General features: G+C 42.7%; 1 pseudogene; it reads left to right on the top strand.

The window, feature by feature from the left end:
• Window positions 1-17,726, top strand: part of LOC129506956 (E3 ubiquitin ligase TRAF3IP2-like) — a 59,186-nt pseudogene extending 41,460 nt beyond the window's left edge.
• The last annotated feature ends 1,975 nt before the right edge of the window (window positions 17,727-19,701 follow it).

Below are 19,701 nucleotides of genomic sequence, written 5' to 3'. Positions count from 1 at the left end.
GAACTGTCCTGCCCTTGGGCTTCTTCTTATAAGGAATAATAATTTTTTCTGTTTTTTGAGTAAACTGAGGCAAGATTTTTCTGGAACTTGCAGTCAAGTTACCTAAGAGTAACATAAGATACATACATGGCGAAAAAGATTGCTAGCTACACCAGGGCATAAAGTCAGATCTTCACCCAAACCTGCTCTCATCCTATATGGTTTTAGGTTCATTCTCTGAACCCAGGATGCAGAGCAGTACTTAATCTTCCTCAAGGTTCAGAGGATATACTAACTTCATGGAAAGCAAGAAGTCTGTATCTGGAACAGAGGGGGGAAACCCCTCACTCTCCCCAGCCATTCTCAGATATTTGCAACTTCCCTATATTGGATTTTTGTGCAGGCCCTACCATAGGTGATAACCCAACCATAGTAATAGCAGCAGTACAGAAATACTAAGGTCAGGTCTCCAAGGAAAGATAGAAGTACATTATGTGTTAGAAAAGAATTTACTACGTAGATTACACATGTAATGAAGTTTTAACCACATTTTTTTGTTTTGTCAAGTAGTAGATGTTTGACAAAAGTTTAAATAAATAATTTTATAGGAAAAAATACCCCATGCGTTTAAAACACCCAGCTATTTACATCCATCTATGTTTTTTCCAGACTCATCAAAGCACAGACACCATGTATATGAAGTTTGTAAGAGCGGCTATTCTATTCTGCATTCTGTTTTGCTTGCACTTAGCATTATGATGTATGCACAGTTTTACATATGATTCTGTTTACATATGTCTCAGTTTTGGTGGCCATGAAGAATCTGATACACTATGGTTCTCTTAAGCATTCCCACATACTAGGCATTTTGGTCACTTTCCATCTTTCCATATTATGAACTTGACATCCTAAATATCTTTGTATAAACAACTTTCCTTTTCATTCGGATTACTACCTTAGGGTGTATTCCCAAAAGTGGGATTACCAACTTAAAGGGTATGAATACTTTCATAGTTTCTAATACAAATTGCCAACTTGCACTTCAGAAAAATAGGAACAAATTACAGATAGACCAGTAATGTGTGTGGGTTTTCAATGCAGAATCTAATGTAACAAGTTTTATCAATCTTATCTTTTATTGTTAATTTAATATTGGCATTCCATAGCTGTTCAAATCTGCATTTCTTCAGTTATTATTCAGGCTAAACATTTTTCATGTTCTTTTCTATTTGTAGACAAACAAAAAGACATTTTGATAGAGCAAATCTATCCACTAGGATGATATGAAGACATTATAAATTGTAAAGGCAATACTAATGAAAGATGTTACTTGTCATTCTTTACATGTAAAAAGTATCTTCATATTTTCTGATAAATTTTCAAGTAGAGTCTAGGTCTTAACCATAAATTTACATAATTCTGTATCTCTTTTGGACCATAAGCTTGATTCATAATAATTAAAATAATTTTCTAAGTTATTTCATTTAGATTTTCCTTTGATACCAAAAGTTAAAACTCTTTTGTAATTTATTTGATTTGCCTTGTTTCTGATGATATCTTCTATTGCTTTAAATATCGCAAATATATTTCTTCTCCATTGTAGAAATAAATACAGCTATTTCATCCTCTTTTGATTTTTTTTATGGCTTGTTTCATGGTCATTTGTAAGGTCCAAACCTGAGGTAAATTTCATTACTGTCTGGACTTCTGACATACATGGCTGAATTTTTCCCTTACAACATTAACTGAAGATAAGAACACCCAACCATTTAGTTCTGTGTGTGGGGTTGGTACAGAGCAACTCAGAGTTCAGGATGCTACAGTACCATATGCTTCACCCTTCTTTAGGATGCCTTACGAACCAGAAAAAGTAAAATGGTGTTCATAAGCGTCTTGGGATGAAAAAAATGCATGCACGCACACATGTTTTAATGCATATCTTTCTGCATATTTCTTACAACTGCATGTGGCTCTATAATTATCTCAAAGCAAAAGCTTAATTGAAAAAAAAAACTTTTAAAATTCATGAAAATTTAGGAAGATATTTTCTTTTAAATAAATAAATTTCCAGATTCACACCCTGACTCTCAACAAAAGTCTAGAAGCTTAGAACATGATTATTTTTTATCAGTTTCAATTTTCTGGGCAAGAACTGCCAAGTGGTGGGGTCTTTATCCTTAACCCCTCACTATTTGAAGAATCAGCTCTCAAACACTGCAATGTTAAGGCCAAAGGCAGGCTTCACAGTGCTGGTTTTTTTAACAAAAATTGCCAAATATTTATTAAGGACCATAGCAATCTTGCTTGAAAGTTGGGCACCAGCTCTCATGTAAACAACCTGTAGTAGAAAAAATTAATATATTAAAGCTGCCAACAGCTTCTTCTCACTGCTCCAGATGAGGCTTCATTTTTGAAGCTAGGGAAGTGTCATTTTGGTAACCAAGTGGATTTTGCATCCTCAAGTTTAAGCTGGAATTGGTCCTTGGGCAGGTCTTCCCTTTTTTCTCTCTATGGTGACCTTTTTAGGCATGCAGACAGAGATAAAGCAATTTCTAGCCCTTTTTTCTGCAAACATCCCTGAACTAGTCAGGGTTTCAGATGTTAAGTGTTCTGTTCACTAATAAAAATTTGGTTTATATTTTAGCAGGACTGTGTCCTTACAAATAAATTATTTTAAAATATAAATTTAAACTCTCCTGTCTCTGAAAATTATTGCTTGTTCATGAGAGATCTTTCCTTTTTTATCTATCTCCAGTGTTTTGGTTTTTTGTCCCAGTAGATTGCCAGACCAGCTCATGCCAGAGAAACATCAGGCATGATGGTCTTCTCACAGTGAGGAAAGCAGACCTGGGCTGAGCTTGGCAACTGCTCCCAGTCTAGCCAGTTCGAAGCCTACAGCTGGGGTTCTGCCCCTGCTGCTATTGCAGCCTCTTTCCCAAAGGCCCCTGGCCCTGAAATAATCCAGCCATCAGGAGCACAGGTCTGGGTTTGAACCCCAATTCCACCACTGTACCCCTGTGTGACTTTGGGCAACTCACTTTAACCTCTCCTGACTCAGTTTCTTCATTTTCACAATGTAAGAAAAGGAAGACCTACTAGTTTCCTCCCCCTGCCCCCCACCCTGGATTGGAGGAGGGTGCTCTGCCATTCTCTACATAGAAGCTGAAATCCACTTGGCCAAAGGGGATGAACAAGAGAAATGATCCCTCCTACCACACCTCCCCCTGGGTACACCAGCAGAACCAGTTCTCTGCAACAGCCACCTAGAAACTGCTAAGTGTTGGGAGAGCCTCAAAGGATCCACAGCAGAGGGATTTCGCACTGTGTCTGGAACCTGGTTTGTCTGACTTCCCTGCAATTCGCCTCTCCTCCTAGGTGCACAGAATTACAGCTGACTCCAAGGCTCTGCTACAAGTCGTGTGTATATGCATATATATGCATATTCATGTGGGAGCTATGTTGGCGTGGAAGTACATTAAGTGTATAGGTGTATTCTGGGGGACAAGTGTATTTGCCTGTATTTATATGTGTGTGTGTGTGTTTCTGCCCACAAATGTGGATGTAGCTGAGGAGTGTGTGTGTATACCAGTATGTGTGCATACAAGACATGGTAAGGGTATGTGTACATATTTGTGCACTTGTGTCTAGCTCTCCTCCTGGGTGGGGGGGTTACAAGCAGAAGTAATTTGAAACATTTGAACATCTCCACAGTCATCAGAGCCCACATCCTTCTAACAGGCAAGCAAACAGCTGGGTCTTGAGTCCTTTGAAATGTCCAGAAACACAGCCTCTGTTCTCAGTTAAGCAAGCATCAGATCCACTTCCACACAAAGCCCACTGACACATCAGTGAAAGACTTGGGGAAGAGGGGAATCCTGTGGTAAATGAAACATGGACCCCTAGGACTGAAGACACCTACTGTAATTGACTACTTTCAATACAACTGGGTGCCTGGGAAGCTGGGTCCACTCCCACACCCTCCCAAAGGGCTTGACATACCATTTCCCACTTAGTTTTGTAAACCTAAGCAAGTTTCTCATCCTCTCTGTGCCTTAGCTCCCTCATCTGAAAATGAGGAGAATGGCAGCATCATTAGGTAATAATAGTATTCTTACTGTACTCATTTATTATGGCTTCCAGAACAACATACCACAAACCAGGTAGCTTGATTATCTCTGGAAAGACCCTATCTCCAAATAATAGGAAGTCTAAACCCTAACATTTACCTTATAAGGTTGTTATGAGGTTAAGATGAGTTAGTTTTTGGAAAGTGCTTAGCTCAGTGCCTGGCATATAGTAAGCCCAATGATACATTTTGCTATAATAATGATGATGAATTATATCAACTTCAAAACTTCTGTGCCCTGTAATAATAAGATGTAAAAGTGGCTGCATAATGGTTGTGAGATAAAATAAAAAGCTTTATAATACACAAAAAGTGAAAGAAAAAACAAAATTCATCGGAAAGAGTGTACTCTGGTTACTATGAAACCAATTCCCAACAGTTTTTGAAGTATTTGAGCCTAGTTTATGTGCCACAAAACTGAACTTTCCAGGGTGGGCACTGTCCAAGAACTCTTAAAACAAATGTTTGTACTATCACCTCTACAAGGTACACTTTCCCACAGCTGCTCAAGGTAAACAAAATCAACCCCGACTGAAAATCATCAGTAAAGGGACAGAAAAAGGGTCCTTGCCTCAAGACATCTCTTTTTTTTTTTTCATTAAAAATGTTTCATTTTTTATAGCCCTGAGATCACAGAACCCAAGAGAAAAGAGAAGAGATCTTTGACTTCATTGTTGAGTTTCAGGCTCAGGGGAGCTTCCAGGATAAATACTATAATGGTATGTTCATAATGTGTGGGCTGATCAGGAAGCCCTATCTCCACTGCTGGCCAGAAGGAAATGGAAATTACTTCTTCCAAGACCCCTGGCAGGAACACAACGGCTAGGCTTGCTGAATGAACCACAGTGGTGTCTGGTGGAAGATCCCGGAGCTGAATTCCAGTGTGCATCATCCCCAGCTCCACTTCCAATCACTGACCAGCACTTGTAATTTGCCCCTGTGGACCTGAGGTGGTGCCTGCACCCACAGGCCAGGCCTGGCAGTCATTGTTGCCTCAGCCATCCAGCTACTGCTCCAAAAAGCTGGGTGAATGTAAATGCAGTTATTTAACTGAATGCAGTTATTAATGTAAACAGGTTATTTAAGACTTGGATAAATATTGCATCAGATGTATCTAACTGATTCAAACAAATACAGGCAATTATTTTTGCTAACAAGAAAATGGAGAAAAAGGTGATTGTGGAGTTGGCTTGGCAACCTAATGATGCCATCAAGGAACCAAGAATATCTGTTTTTCCATGCTCCCGTCTTTGGCTTGTTTGGCTTTTGGCTTTCATGTTTACAGCCTGACAGTTGCAAGATGACTGTCCCTGGTAACACCACCTCCTCCCTCTGTCTCTCCAACCAAGGAGTGGGAGCAGCTTCCTGCTATTGCTCATTTCTGGGTTGTTTCTTCCATCCACTGCTTGTCTTTTCAACAACTCAACCTGTTGCTGAAAAAATTACCTGCATTATATTCTTTCTGTTGCAATGACACAAGTGGTTTTGTCTTCTCAATTAAAACTTGACTGCTCAGGTAGTTAACACAGTAACAAACTCATATTTCTAAGAAGCAACACTTTAAAACTACACACTTACGGAGAAAAATGAAGACAGTCTTTAGTAAAAGCTAACGAAACTCAGAGTAGGCAATAAGATAGTAATATTGAAAATGAGGCACGTAATCATCTGACCATGGTAACAACCTCAACAAGTGAGAAGGTGAAAGAGGCCAGCACCCCTTCTAGCTCATTCCATACAGGGCACTGGCCCAAGCAAGGAAGTAGTATGGCTCAAACACAGCACATGCTTCATTCACTGCTCTATGCCCCCCACATGGGGCTCTTCTCCCAAGGAAAGGGTACTTTTTTATATCTTGCACAAAAGTTTCCCTAATTTTCACTGGTTAGCCTTGGTGCTCTCCAGAGTTGCCAAAACTATGGCCAGCAGGACAAGGAAGAGGAACACAAGACATATCAACAGAGCATACATAAAACAAGGCCCAATTGAACCCTAAAGAGATTTGTTTAAGGTTTTTAGTGTTCTAAAGAACACAAGGAGAGGGGGCTTTTAAGAAGGAAGTTCCCCGTCCAGAGGCAAGACTGGGGTATTAAAATGTGTAAAGCCCATCCTCTGGAGGAGCAGAAAGAGGCAGTGACCATGCCCTCCTGGAAGACACCTTGTTAAATAAAAAGAGACGCACACTTTCAATAAGTTGGCCATTCTCCAGAGCTGCAGCCTTCTTTTCCTTTCTGTCATTTGAGAGGGTGACCTCAGCACTTAGAAAATCAACTTTGACCTCAGATGGCCTTAATAATTCCCCCTATAAAACAACAGGACTCCAGAGACTGGGACAGACCTAAAGCACACACAGTTATTTGTGGGCATCCTCAAGTGGAGCCTGCCAGGTACTTGTAAGTTGGTTTAAGCAGCTGCCACGGAGCATCAGCCCTCCTTTCCTCTGGACCCCACATCTCATTTGTCTATTTCCCCTTGCCCACAAAGTTGCTTTCAGGAGCGTCACCTCTGCCAGCCCATGGGGGAATGCCTCCATCCATGCTGCAGGGGCTCTAAGAGGTGATCCCATAGTGGGGAAATGGGCTCCTCCCAGCTCTATGCTTCTCCTTATCACCTGGGTCCTACAGCAGCTTTGTCAGCACTCAAGATCTCACCAAGTGGCCCCCTCAGCTCCTAGAACACCTCCACCCCCACCCCCCGGAGCCTGGGCAACTTGGAGGAGTCTGGGCACCAGCAGGGACTTCTCTATCCCTCACCAAAGGGTCCCTCACTCTCAGCCCACAGGGCCTCATGCCTAACTCACTGAGCTGAACTTTGAGCAGACACCAGACCACCCACCCAGTTTCCTCCTCTTGCTTTTTACATCTCCTGCTACCAAAACAAAACAAAACAAAACTGCATGTTCTTCCAGTTACAGAGCAAAAATTCCCAGATACTGACATGTCTGAGAAAGAGACAGAGAATGCTGTCTACGTCAGCAGCTGACAGAAGACACTCTGGTATACTTGGGAGAAGTATACCAGGGAGGTCTTTCCTCAGCAGGGGAGGGCATTAAACAGGGGCTATACAAAGTTAAAAGAAATACGGGCATTTACTGTCTCTTGTTTGACCTGCAGGCCTATAGGCATTGCAGCAGCAATGTCCTGGAGGGTACTCTCTGGCAGGTGGCAGAGAGGCAAACAGCCTCTACAGAGAGAATGGAGTCTGAGAAGTGGTATCCAGCTCCCTCCCCTTTCTGCTCCTGTCTCTCTTCTCTTTCTCCCTCCTCCTTTCCTCTGCATTCATTTTCACCTGCCCCCCCCCACTTCCTGCTCCTTAGCTTCTCTACCTCCCTTCTCATTCCCCCTTCTATCAAGTTCCCCTGCTGGACAGAGCAATTTTCTATATGATGTTGAAAGTGAAAAAGAATTATAAGACACTGGTCCCACTCTTAGGAGTTAGCAAGATTAGCAAAGGGGGAAAATTTTTGTTTACAGTCCCAAGCAAAAGGGTAGGACTGGGTCAAAAATGGCTTTGGCCATTCTTCGGCATTCACCTGTTAAGACAGACTTGGGGGAAGACATGGCCAAAAGAGATAGTGTGGGACCCTTCTGGATCATTTCAGCAGACAAAGGAAGAATTTTAGAACACTAGTTGATATCTGCTTAGTGACACAACTGAACTTATCTAATAAAAAAGATGGCAAAGAATTATCTACAAGGGACTCATCTATTTCTTTTTTAAAAAATATTAGTGTCCTGTTTGAATGTTTTTAAAGAAAAGTTTTTCTTATTTATTTTTTAAGAAAAATCTTTTTAAAAGCTTCACCCACCTTACTGTCAAATACAAGGCCAAAAAACTATAAGGAAGACCACAAATATTATAAATAGGAGTTTAAAAATTCATTCAACAAATGTGATAAACTTAAGTTTTATATTCAGACAGAAGGGAGCTAGATATTAGGAAATTACTCCTTTCTAACTGGGAAAGGTCCATCCTAAGGATTTCTGAGGTCAGTGTAGAGGAGTACTTCTCTTTTGTGCCAGGGAAGACAGATTCAGGCCTACAGAGCATAGAGTTATTTTCTCCCTTATACGAAGAGGCAGGGATCTGGGCTCTTAGGGAAACCTAAGCCCTGGCTGACAGCATGAAACTTCCCAAGCTGTCTAAATGCTATAGACCAATGTTTTGTCACATCCTAGACAAAGCAAGCAAGAGTCAATATCATTTATTCCAATCTGGGGGTGGGGGGAGAACCAGGAATGGGTAAACAGAAGCACGTTGGTTCATGCTATATTTTTGTGTTTCTTTAAATCCTACTCTAAATATGGTAGTCTAACATACATATGTCATATTAATAGGAGTTAACTCTATAGGGTTTCTGGATTTAATGCAGCTTCGGAAAAGGAAGCTAAATTCTCTTTCAGCTTCCCATGGCTATGGGAAGCCCAGCTGTGGACACCTGCAACCTCCAGTGTGTAGCTGAACTGGAAGCACCCAGCTTACGAGGATGCCTAGAATTGCCTAACCTAAAAGTTAATAGCAAATAACACAACTTCTGTCTAATCAAGGCATGGGGAGCAGGGGTGTCAATTAAACAGCTGCCTAATGGGACTAATGACTTAGACAAAGCAGAGGGGGAATGGACAGCAGCACACATTTTCCTGTGGATAACCCATAGCTGCTTCTACCACGCCTTTGGATTAAAAATGATGGACAGGAGAACTACCTTCTGCCAATTAATTCCAGAGTATAATTTGTAGCCTGGGCCCATCCTGGAAGATCCTAGGCTGCTAACAAACCATGACAGTGCTTTAATTTCTCCTTTGCCCCCACACTTTATTAAAACCTGGAGTGGGTTCCATCAAACATCCCTTCAAGGGAAAAACAGAGAGAAGCAGAGAAATGGAGCAACATTTGTCTCAATGCAATATGAAAGATTAGAGTTTGCTGGATAAAGAGGGAGAAGGGAGGGGGTAGGAATTCTTGTGAAACACACGCACGCACAGGGACACACACACACACACACACAATATTTCTCTTTTGCAATGACCTCCTTATGCCCCATCCATCAGCCTGGGGTTGGCTTATTCTAACTAGCAGATTCCTTTATTCTGTATAACAGGCCCATCAGACACAATCTGCATGCCAATTACTGGCACAGACCCCTTGATACCAAAAAATGGAAATTAGCTGTCAAGGAAAGGCTTCAGCCAGCCAGGTCTCTTTCTTGCTCTCTATTTCCAGCTCATATACACACTCACTCTGCTCTGCGCCTGGCTCTCACTAGGGAGTCCCCAGTGGAAAAAGTCATCTAAAAAATACAAACATATTTTATTGTTATTAGTATTAGTTGCTGACTTTCTCAGTACAATGTGAAATTCACTAGTGGGCAAAAGCTGCTTAGGGCAGAAATGGGTGAGAGAGGTTGATTTCTGATAATTGCATTTCTTTGGGAGCAGATCAAGGCGTCCCATGAAAGGACATTCAAAGAAATGTGAGGATAAGGGCAAAAGAAAACAGACAAGGAATGGGATTCTCTAACCAAGATAACAATCGGAACTTTCACACTTAGGAATGGGCCTAGACAGAGTTGAGAGGACAGAGGTGAGACAAGCTCCATGAACAAGCCTGCATGACTGCTTTGCATCCTAATAAGCTCTCACAAAGCCAGACTGCGGCCAACCTGGAGGGCTTCCTATGGACACAGAATCACTACGGTGTGCTTTCAACCCAACCTAAGCATGCTGCCCACAAGGTTTCTGTCCTTATGTTCCCAGAATCTCCAAAAGAGCAAATTTTATTATAATTCCTCTTCTCTTTTTTTCCAAAGTGAGTCACAGAGGGAAGGAGTTTCTTTTCCACTGTCAAAGGTCAGGGGTCCATGTAGAATCTCATTTGGTAGGACAATGGAATCCATCTGGATCCTGTGACCTCAGCATAATGGCCTGGAAAATTCAGGGCACCCCCTTCATTCAGGGACACATCCAACCTATCCATAAAAATTTTAGTGAGGGGTATCTCTGTATTGAAAGTCTAATTGTATGGATCCATCCAACAACAATACTATGTTTCATTACATATTTTCGTTATCAAACTTGCTCAAAATCTGGATTCCTTCATTGGCAATTAGAAACTATCTTTACTTCTAAACAAATTGCCTCTCCCTCCCATGTATTCTGGGAGCTGAAATTGTCACCCGGGACAATCTGTAGTTTTTTTAAATGCATAATTTTCAGAACAGGATGTAAAAACAGCTTAATTTGTCCAATTTAATTCCTACAATGTTCTTCACATCTGCGTGTACTATGATTTGTGAAAACAATGAAGGAATGAATGCCAGGAACTCAGGTATACACTGTAAATAGGTTGGTGAAGACACATATCTTGACCTTGAGGAGCTCAAGATCAGACCTAGCTGAAATTCCTCATCACTCATTTCCTGTCCCCACATGTATTTTGTAGTTGGTGTTAACAAATGAGTTTCCTTGGCTTCCACCAGAGAATGGCTTATATGTTGCCTCACCCAAATGCTCTTCTTCAAGCTCCCAGTTTTGAGTTACCAGATTTACAAAAAGCTGTTTACATTTTTATTACCCAGAGTGCTCTTGGCATTGAAACAAAAGCAAATTGGCTTAGGATCTGATGACATTTAATGCTTCTAACCACTTCACTTCAAGGATGCTTCAGGATGCATTTCTAGTTTTCCTTCTACTTCTCTGACTGCTCCTTATCATCTTCTTTTGAAGATTCTTCCATTTATTAAATACTGGTATGCCTCTGGGTCTGCCCCAGGTTCTCCTCATGTATTCAGACCCTAGGACAACAGAAAAGGCAAGAAGAGGGGCGCCTGGGTGGCTCACTCAGTTAAATGGCCAACTCTTGATTTTGGCTTATGTCATGATCTCAGGGTCCTGGGATAGAGCCCCACAGTGTCTGTCTCCATGATCAGTAGGGAACCTGCTTCAGGATTCTCTCTTCCTCTGCCCCTCCCCTCGCGTGCACACTCTCTCTCTCAAAAAAATAAATAAATACTTTAAAAAGAAAGGAAGAAGGAAAGAAAAGAAAGAAAAGAAGAGAAAGGGGGAAAAAGGGTACCTGGGTGTCTCAGTGCTTGAGCGGCTGACTTCAGCTTGGGTCACGATCCCAGCGTCCTGGGATCAAGTCCCACATCAGGCTCCCCATAGGGAGCCTGCTTCTCCCTCTGCCTGTGTCTCTGCCTCTCTGTATCTCTCATAAATGATGAATAAAATCTTTAAAAAAAGAAAAGAAAGGAAAGGAAAGGAAAGAAAGAAAGAAAGAAAGAAAGAAAGAAAGAAAGAAAGAAAGAAAGAAGAAAGAAAGAGAGGAAAGAAAGAAAGAAAGAAAGAAAGAAAGAAAGAAAGAAAGAAAGAAAGAAAGAAAGAAAGAAAGAAAGAGGCAAGGAGAGTCAGAGTCAAAGCAGATCCCTAGATTTTTGGCTTTAGCCAAAACTAGACAAATACAAATCCTTCTAGTTAGGCATCTTTAGTTGCAAGGAAGAGAAATCTATGCAAACTAGCTCAAGAAAAGGATTTTTTTGAGGACACAAAGCATCTCAGAGAAATGCAGAAAAGGGAAGGTGAAACCAAGGCCACTACAAGTCTCATTCACCTCCTCTCCCATTTGTGGCTTCTCAGCTTTTCTGAATACCTCCACTCCCTTCCTGTCCTGTAATCAGCTACCTCTAAGTTGCCCCCTTCCCAAGCTTCATCTAGTCCTTTATTGCCACTCCATACGCAACCCTCCTGCAGCCTTTCTGCTCTAGTGTCTACCATGAACTAAAAACTTCCTTGGTATCACTTAGATTCCCCTGAGTGGCATCTAAGCAGCCCAAGTCATCTTTTGTGTTCCAGACAAGCTTATCAGTTAGCTCCTCCTTAGAAGAGGTGCATCTCCCTACATCCCTGTGCCAATCAGCTATGACTGGGGCAGTGTCAGATGGCCTACCGTCTATGTAGCAGAGACTGTGGGTAGAGGAAGTTTCTCTAAGAAGAGAGAGTGTTAGTGAGACAGTTATCCCCAAATGTGCCAAATACAGTGGTACCATCAAACAGAGAGACTGATTCTACAAATATTCATTGTGAAAATGCTAAATGCACAGCTAAATAAGATGGTTAAGGCTTATAGCTCTACCATTTTGGAGGGGATAGACTTAACAGAACCAGCAGAAGAAACAGAAGTTTCCATTGAGGGAAAAGAGAGTTTTGAGAAGTATATTGGTTTTTTACTGATGCTGTAACAAATTACCAAGCACTTAGCAGCTTAAAACAATGCAAATTTATTCTCATACAGTCCTAGAAGTCAGAAGTCTGAAATGGGTCTTATGGAGCTAAAATTAAGCTATTTGCAGAACTGTGTTCCTTTTGAAGGATCTACCAAAAAACTCCATCCCTTGCCTTTTCTAGCTTCTGGAGGCTGACTGCATTCCTTGGCTCATGACTAGACATTACTCTGGCCTCTTGTTCCATCATTACAGCTCCTTCCCTGAATTAGATTCTCCTGTCTCCTTATAAGGACCTCGTAATTACATTGGGACCACCCAGATAACCCAGGATAATCTCCCCCATCTCAAGATCCTTAATCACCATTCACAAAGTCCCTTTTGCCATGTAAGGTAATATATTTAAGGTTCCAAGGATTAGGACATGGGATATCTTTGGAAGGTCGTTATTCTGTCTACCACACGAAGGATATGATGGTCACAGAGAACCAACCCTGCCACTAGTCTGAGGAAAAGCCACTGAGTCTAGATACAGCCTCATCTGTATCCTTCAAAAAACTGGTTTTCACAAAATAGAAGGAATGGAAATTAAATGTGAAGAGATTAGAGGTGTGCAGATGTTAGAGAAAAGGAGGTAGAAATGCTACTCACTCTTCAGAAAAGTCCAGCAATGGAAGATGAAGAGAGAACTATTGTCTGAGGGAGAATCAGGCCAAAAGAGGATAAGGAATGACAGAGTCATTGAAATATGAAAGTTGCAAGCAAAGACCCTTCTGAGTCATGGGGACACAGAAACAGACTAAGCCTTCGGGTGTCCAGACTCAAAGGCACCTGCACAGAAATGCTATGGACGAGCCCCAAGAGGAAGAGAAGTTCAACATGACTCTTAGCATATCCACCTGAGATGAGATGTTGACTCAACCTCCTTGACTCTCATGAAAAAGCCCAGAGTTCTGGTTAAGGAACAAGAAAGTAAACAGTAGAGATGGTTGGGCTGGAGGCTTGGCAGGATGGTTTCATCTGGAAAGTGAACAATGCAGGACTGCTAGAGAACAAGGGTAGAAAAGGCAGAGAAGTGAAGGAAGGCTGGGGAATAGAGAACTGAAGTGAGGGGGGAGATGGCAGCCTATATAAGGGTTCCATCAACACTCATTAAGTGATGGAATGCATGGAGGAATGAACAGTCAATCCATAGTCACAAAGCAGCTAGTCTGCTGAGTGTGAGGTAGGACATGGGGCTGAAGAGGTGGCTATGATTAGATGAGGGAGGCTGGAGATGAACAGTGTCACATCACTAGTCATGCCACATCCCTAAGGCACACATAGTTGCACGGATGAAAGTTACTGCCTTTCTTGAATGATCTATTTGCTTACCAAAGTTTAATGGGCCCCTGGACTCCAGGAAAGAAAGAACTCAAGGTTATCTCATCAGCTTCAATCAAGTTTTCTAACATTATTTAGCCCTATATCTTTCTTTGTTGGGGCAGAGGGTGATTATAAAAGACATCTTGAATGACTAAATTCAAGAAAACCTGAAATACACCATCTCCACTTGCCATGCAAATGTTTATCCAGGCCTGTCAGATGGACGTTGGCAGAAAGCACACTTCTTCCCCAGAGAAAAGAAAGATGTCACTAAAATTATCTTGGACTCCATAGGTGACATTAGTACAGCCAGACTGCAGAGCATCAAGTGCCAATTTACATGTTAGCTTCTGTTGTGCTAAATGAAAGAAATTGTACCCTTGTTGTGTCAATTATGTAGGTGAGAAAACTCCCCCTGCCGTGGGCCTGGCGCTGGGCTTCACGTGGGCCCAGGGGCCACTTATCTGCTTGTGTAGGTGGATTCTTTGCTGCTTGGCTCTAGAGGAAAATGCATCTTACATAAGGTGCTGCTCCATAGATAAGTCTGTTGTTAATATGCCTCAGACTGCCTTTGCCATGGCTATTATCACGGATACATACGACGTACATCTTTTTTATCGGTGTGCATTGTACTTGTGGTAAAAAAATAAATAAATAAAAAAGGAAAAGAGACCACAGGATGTCATTTGTTATTTTTAAAAAAAGAACAGAATTTTGCTACAGATTCAACCCATACCACATATTATCCCTGATGAATAAAACTGGAACATCAAACATGAATTAATCAAATTTGTGGGTTTTTCAGAATGGACTTCTCTGCAGTTTAGTGTGATTCAGCAGGTACTTGTAGGGCATTATGCCCAAGTTGAATGAACTTGTTAAATGCTACCTGTTTATGATTTTGCCTCCTCATTACTGTTTTAAAATGTGCAGAATAATTTCCTCCCCTCTGCCAAAGAATAATTAATTAAATAAAATAAAATTTGGCAATGCATTCTTTTTTCTTTTTTTTCTAAGATTGATTATTTATTTGAGAGAGAGAGAACTAGTGTGGCCATGTCCATGCAAGCAAGTGAGGTTGGGGGCAGGAGCAGCACAGAAGGAGAGAAAGAATCCTTAAGCAGACTCCCAGACACATGGGGCTCAATCCCAGGATCCTGGGATCATTACCTGAGCCAAAATCAAGAATTGGCTGTTTAACCTACTGAGTTACCCAGGTCACTCTTAACTGAGAGAATGGAGGAAGAGAAATGGGGGCTCAGTGTGAAATCTGGGCCATTTCTTCTTTAACATCCAAGAACTGATCAGTCTAAAGAAACTGAGGCAGCTCAACCTGACATTTGTTCAAATAGAAGCCAACTCTACAGCAGAATGAGCCCCAACTGCATTATTAGGGAACTCCTAACCCTCCTCTGAAGACCCTAACCTGCCTGGGGGGGGGGGGGCGGGGTTCAGAGTTGTGGGAAACTGTTTGAGGGTGTTCAGGCAATCATAAGCATAGAAGCTCCAAAAAGTTGGTTCTGAGGACAGGGGTAGAGACTGGAGAGTCAGGCCTCCAAAAGGAATGTGAATCTTCAGTGTAGAATGGCTGAGAATTTTGCTCATCACTTGCGCAAGAGGGTGGGCACTGATGGCTCCAGTTTCAAACATGCACAAGGGCTGAGTGAGGACATGTGGAGGGGACACTCTCAATGCTCCGCCCAGATCCTGTAGGATCTCTTTCACCATTTCTGTGTACCTCTCTCCTGGTTTCACTATGCTTTTGCCCTAATGGGCAGCATTGCACTTCTAGAATTCAGACTCTTCAAACGAACATCAGTCTACAAGTCCTAGACAGGACTGAATGCTAGGAAAGAGTCTTAGGTATTTTCCAGAGCTGGATCCAGACCACCAGAACACTCTCTAGTCTATAACTTGTGTATTCCCAGCAATGTCTAACCCCCTCACCTCTTTGGTGATACCATTGCCCAACTGACTGCCAATCAGTGAACCATATTTATGTTGCCTTCTGCATAACACTGAACACAAAATGGTTAAATCAGGAACCCCAATATCCTCACCACCAGCCACACACACACACACACACACACACACACACACGCCCTCTTCCTTACCCTCAACTGCCAGCGCCAGGCAGAGGCATATTTAATGGTGTCTCTCACACAGAAAGTGCCATGGTACCTGTGTTTTGTCCCAGACCAAGAGGAAAACTCTACCCAATGTAATTAAAATGTCCCTCCCATCACAGATTGTAGCAGCAAAGAACAGTTAGCAAGGCAAGGTATCCAGCATCCAGACACCAGAAACAGGCTGAGTGCTCATTTAAGGGGAGAGGCCATGAATGAGAGAAAGCACAAAAATGAGAGCATGGGAGTGAGCAAGGCACACACATCCCCTCCACTCACCACTCCTGTCAGGCTGGCAACCATTCATTCCACCGTGTCTAGAAGCAAGAATCCTGCATTCACTCATTTGAAAATAGGGTAATTGCTTATGAGCCTATCCATAGAAATCAACAAATAAAGTGTCAATATTTACAGATTTGAGTATCTACAAAGAAGTTTTCTGTCAAAAAAAAAAGAAGTTTTCTGTCAACAATAAAAGTAACTAGGTTCAAAGTGAGTCCAAAATTGGACAAATCATACCAACTGCCTTTTAGTCCATCGGGTAAGGATAGCAAGTCACCTTGGGGCCCTAGGGGGCCCCTTCTTAGCAAATTAAGGCTTTATATAATATAATATTTTATATTTGGGAAGAAGATGCTAAGGCCCCATAGGGATATAAGATATAAAGTGTAAGGGGGCACCTGGGTGGCTCAGTCAGTTAAGTGCCTGCCTTTGGCTCAGGTCCTGATCCCAGGGTCCTGGGATGGAGGTCCACATTGGGCATCCTGCTCAGTGGGGAGCCTGCTTCTCCCTCTCCTTCTGCCACTCCCTTTGCTTGTGCTCTCCCTCTATCAAATAAATAAAATCTTTAAAAAAAAAAAAAAGGTTTAAGGTATATAGTGCCTGATGCCCCGAAGGAGAATAACAGGGCTGTATGGTGCAATGAAGGCACGTCTCCGCTAAAGACCACTAGATCTGCAGCGCTCAGAAGGAAGATGGACCCACCAGGATAGGTAGACACATTAAAGCAAGGGGATTAAATTTTTATTTCAAGATGGTAATCGGGCTCAAACATAAGTATCTTAAAATTAAAAAAAAAAATCAACATTTCAGTCTAAATAGAGTGGACCGCGAAAGAGGCTTGGCACAAGCTGGAGGAGAAAAGAAAGACTATTTTATTGGCAACCCTTGCGGGGGGGGGGGGGGGGAGGCAGGGCTCTCTACCTCCCTGGCCCGCCCACCGCTTAGAGGTCCCCTGCAGAGGAGCTGCCGGAGGGCGGCATTGCAGGGGGCCAGCCCGCTCCTCCATTTGCTCCTGTCGCTGGCATCAAGTCCTGGATCTAAGAGCTCCCCTAAGTAAGTTTAACAGATTCAGCCAAGATTCTGCAGGAGTCGCGTCGCAAGCACTTGCAGCCCCTCGGCCCCCACTGACTTGCCGCAGGACCGAGGAGAGATGCTTCTCCAGGCAGGCGGGGAGGCCCAGGGCGGGGAGAGATTGCCCCCCCCCCGCCCCCGCCGGGCCCCCAGCTCCGCACCGGCGCCCGATGCCGCGCCCAGCATCCCTCGGTCCGCATTAGCTCTCCGTAATAATCTCATATATCAAAGCTGGGAGAGACCCGGCTCTGCCTGTGAGCGACGCTGAATATCATTATCCCAGCCCCCTCGCTCCCTCGGCTTCGTCTGCAAACTCCCGAGCTCCCCGGGGCCCTTCCCGAGGAAAGTGCCCTGCTCCTCGGACATTTGTTATTTTGCGGGCGAGGACTCGGGGCTCCACCGAGACCCAAGCAAATTAAGCGCAGCCGCCAGCTGGCCGCAACCAAGACCTACATTGACACCTCGTGGCCGCTCTGGGAACTACAGCCACTCTGGCGGGTTGCCCCGAACGCTCCGCAAGGCCCCTGGTCCAGATACTAACATCCAGGAAGAAGCCTGAATGGGAAACAAATAGTCCCTTTCAACACCTCTTTGGTGACAGACAGACCCACACTTCACCTTTAAATATCCTAATTCGGCAAGGAGAGGGAGAAATTGAAGCCATAACTCCCTCAACCCATCTCACGAGAAAGCCGGGTCACTGAAAAAGAGAAATTGAGGAATTCAACACTTAAGTGGAATCCAACCGTATGTCGCATATCCCTCTGACTTAGGAATCTGCCCTACATATAGTTACACAAATGTGTAAAGATAATGGTTGCAGCAGTGTTGGCATTTTAAAAAAGAAAAGAAAAAAAAATAAAAAAGAAAAGAGAGAACAGAATCTAAAAAGGCCATACATATATATACATAACAATATGTATGTAACAACACTCTGAAGCCAGACGTATATATATGCAAATGTGTATATGTGTGTATATATTTACGGTATACATGACACGACTTTTTTGTTATTGTTACATACATAACTTTTTTGTTATTGTTTTATTTGGAGTCTCTTTTCCTCCCGATGGCAGAAAATATAATTATGGTCTGCCCCAGATGAAGTCAGGCATTTTATATTTACACTTAGTCAATGCATAAGTTTTCTTGCCTTACCTTGGCCCTTAGGTTTAGGGGCCTATCGCATCATATTTTAAGGGGGAGGTGTCTGCTCCCCAAGTCTCCAAATGAAAGTTTATCACTGACCTCTCAGTTCCTGATCCCTCAAACTTTATCTGGAGAGTTCTATAACACCGTCCTATGTGATATCTAATCCCCCAGGGGAGGGCACAGAAGGCCTCCTTTTTAAAGCCTGATTTTCTGTTACTTCCTCCCCATCTTCCCTCTATCTCCTCCGCAGTTTGATCTAGTCTGGGGTTGGGAAAAGTAGGGAAAACTGCTAATACATAATCTGATTAATATTTTCTCTTTTTTAAGATTTTATGTATTTATTCATGAGAGACACAGAGAGAGAGAGGCAGAGGGAGAAGCAGGCTCCATGCAGGGAACTGGACCTGGGACTCAATCCTGGGTCTTCAGGATTACGCCCTGGGCCGAAGGCAGGCGCCAAACCATTGAGCCACCCAGGGATCCCCTGATTAATCTTTTTCTATTTTATATCTGAGATGAGAACTTTTTAGCTTAAAACCCAAGAATTTGGCATAATTCGTCTCTAATTCCACCATGACAGCTTCCTTAAAGCATTGAGTATTTCCCATCTACCTTCCCAAATTGTGAATGGAGGAGGGATCCAGAAAGGGAGTATGGGTTCAAAGAACTATAACTGGTGATATTTCTCATATCATCCCATCTCAGAGAGGGAGAAGGATTTTGGAAGGAGAAACACCAAAATTAGCAGAACCTCACTGCCTCTTCTAGAAGACTTGAATCAGTGGAGCCCCAATCACAGAGCCAGATTGCAACACTTAGAAAAACCCCTGGAATGAGCCCCTTCTGTGTATAGCACCATGCCCCTGAGCCCTAAATAACAAGTGCCTTGAGCTTATCACAAGCTATCTGAGGACCAGAAGCAGCAAAAGTCTTGCCCCTCCCCACTCCCCACCATGGGGAAAGAAAGACCTATTAAACAGTTTGCAGAGAAAGAAGGAAATTGTAGGAAGTCAGGAAGACTCTAGTCACATGTCCCCTATTCTCCTACCCTGGGCCAAGGAGGAAGACAAGAGACACTCATACTCATGACAGATGTTTCCTTTGGTAGGAATCACTGGTGCTGGATCTCCTTTTCCTGTTCCCAGTGGGTCATGGTGGTGCTTGGGAGGACTGTTTGGGTTTTTTTATTACTTTACCCTCATCACAATCCATGTACTTTTCTAAGCTGGAATTTTATCACAACTATGGAAACTTTTCAGCCATTTACTCCTCTATGTTCTCTTTAGTTTTGTTTTCTCATTCAGGAACTCCTCTTGAATGTGCGTTGGAATCTCTCAACTATCTTCCATGATTCTCAACATCTCATTCATATTTTTCATTTC

The sequence above is a fragment of the Nyctereutes procyonoides genome, unplaced genomic scaffold (genome assembly GCF_905146905.1).
Source record: "Nyctereutes procyonoides isolate TBG_1078 unplaced genomic scaffold, NYPRO_anot_genome, whole genome shotgun sequence".
In the NCBI taxonomy this organism is placed as follows: domain Eukaryota; kingdom Metazoa; phylum Chordata; class Mammalia; order Carnivora; family Canidae; genus Nyctereutes; species Nyctereutes procyonoides.
Note: the sequence above shows the minus strand (reverse complement) of the source record. Positions and strands in the feature narration are given on the sequence as shown.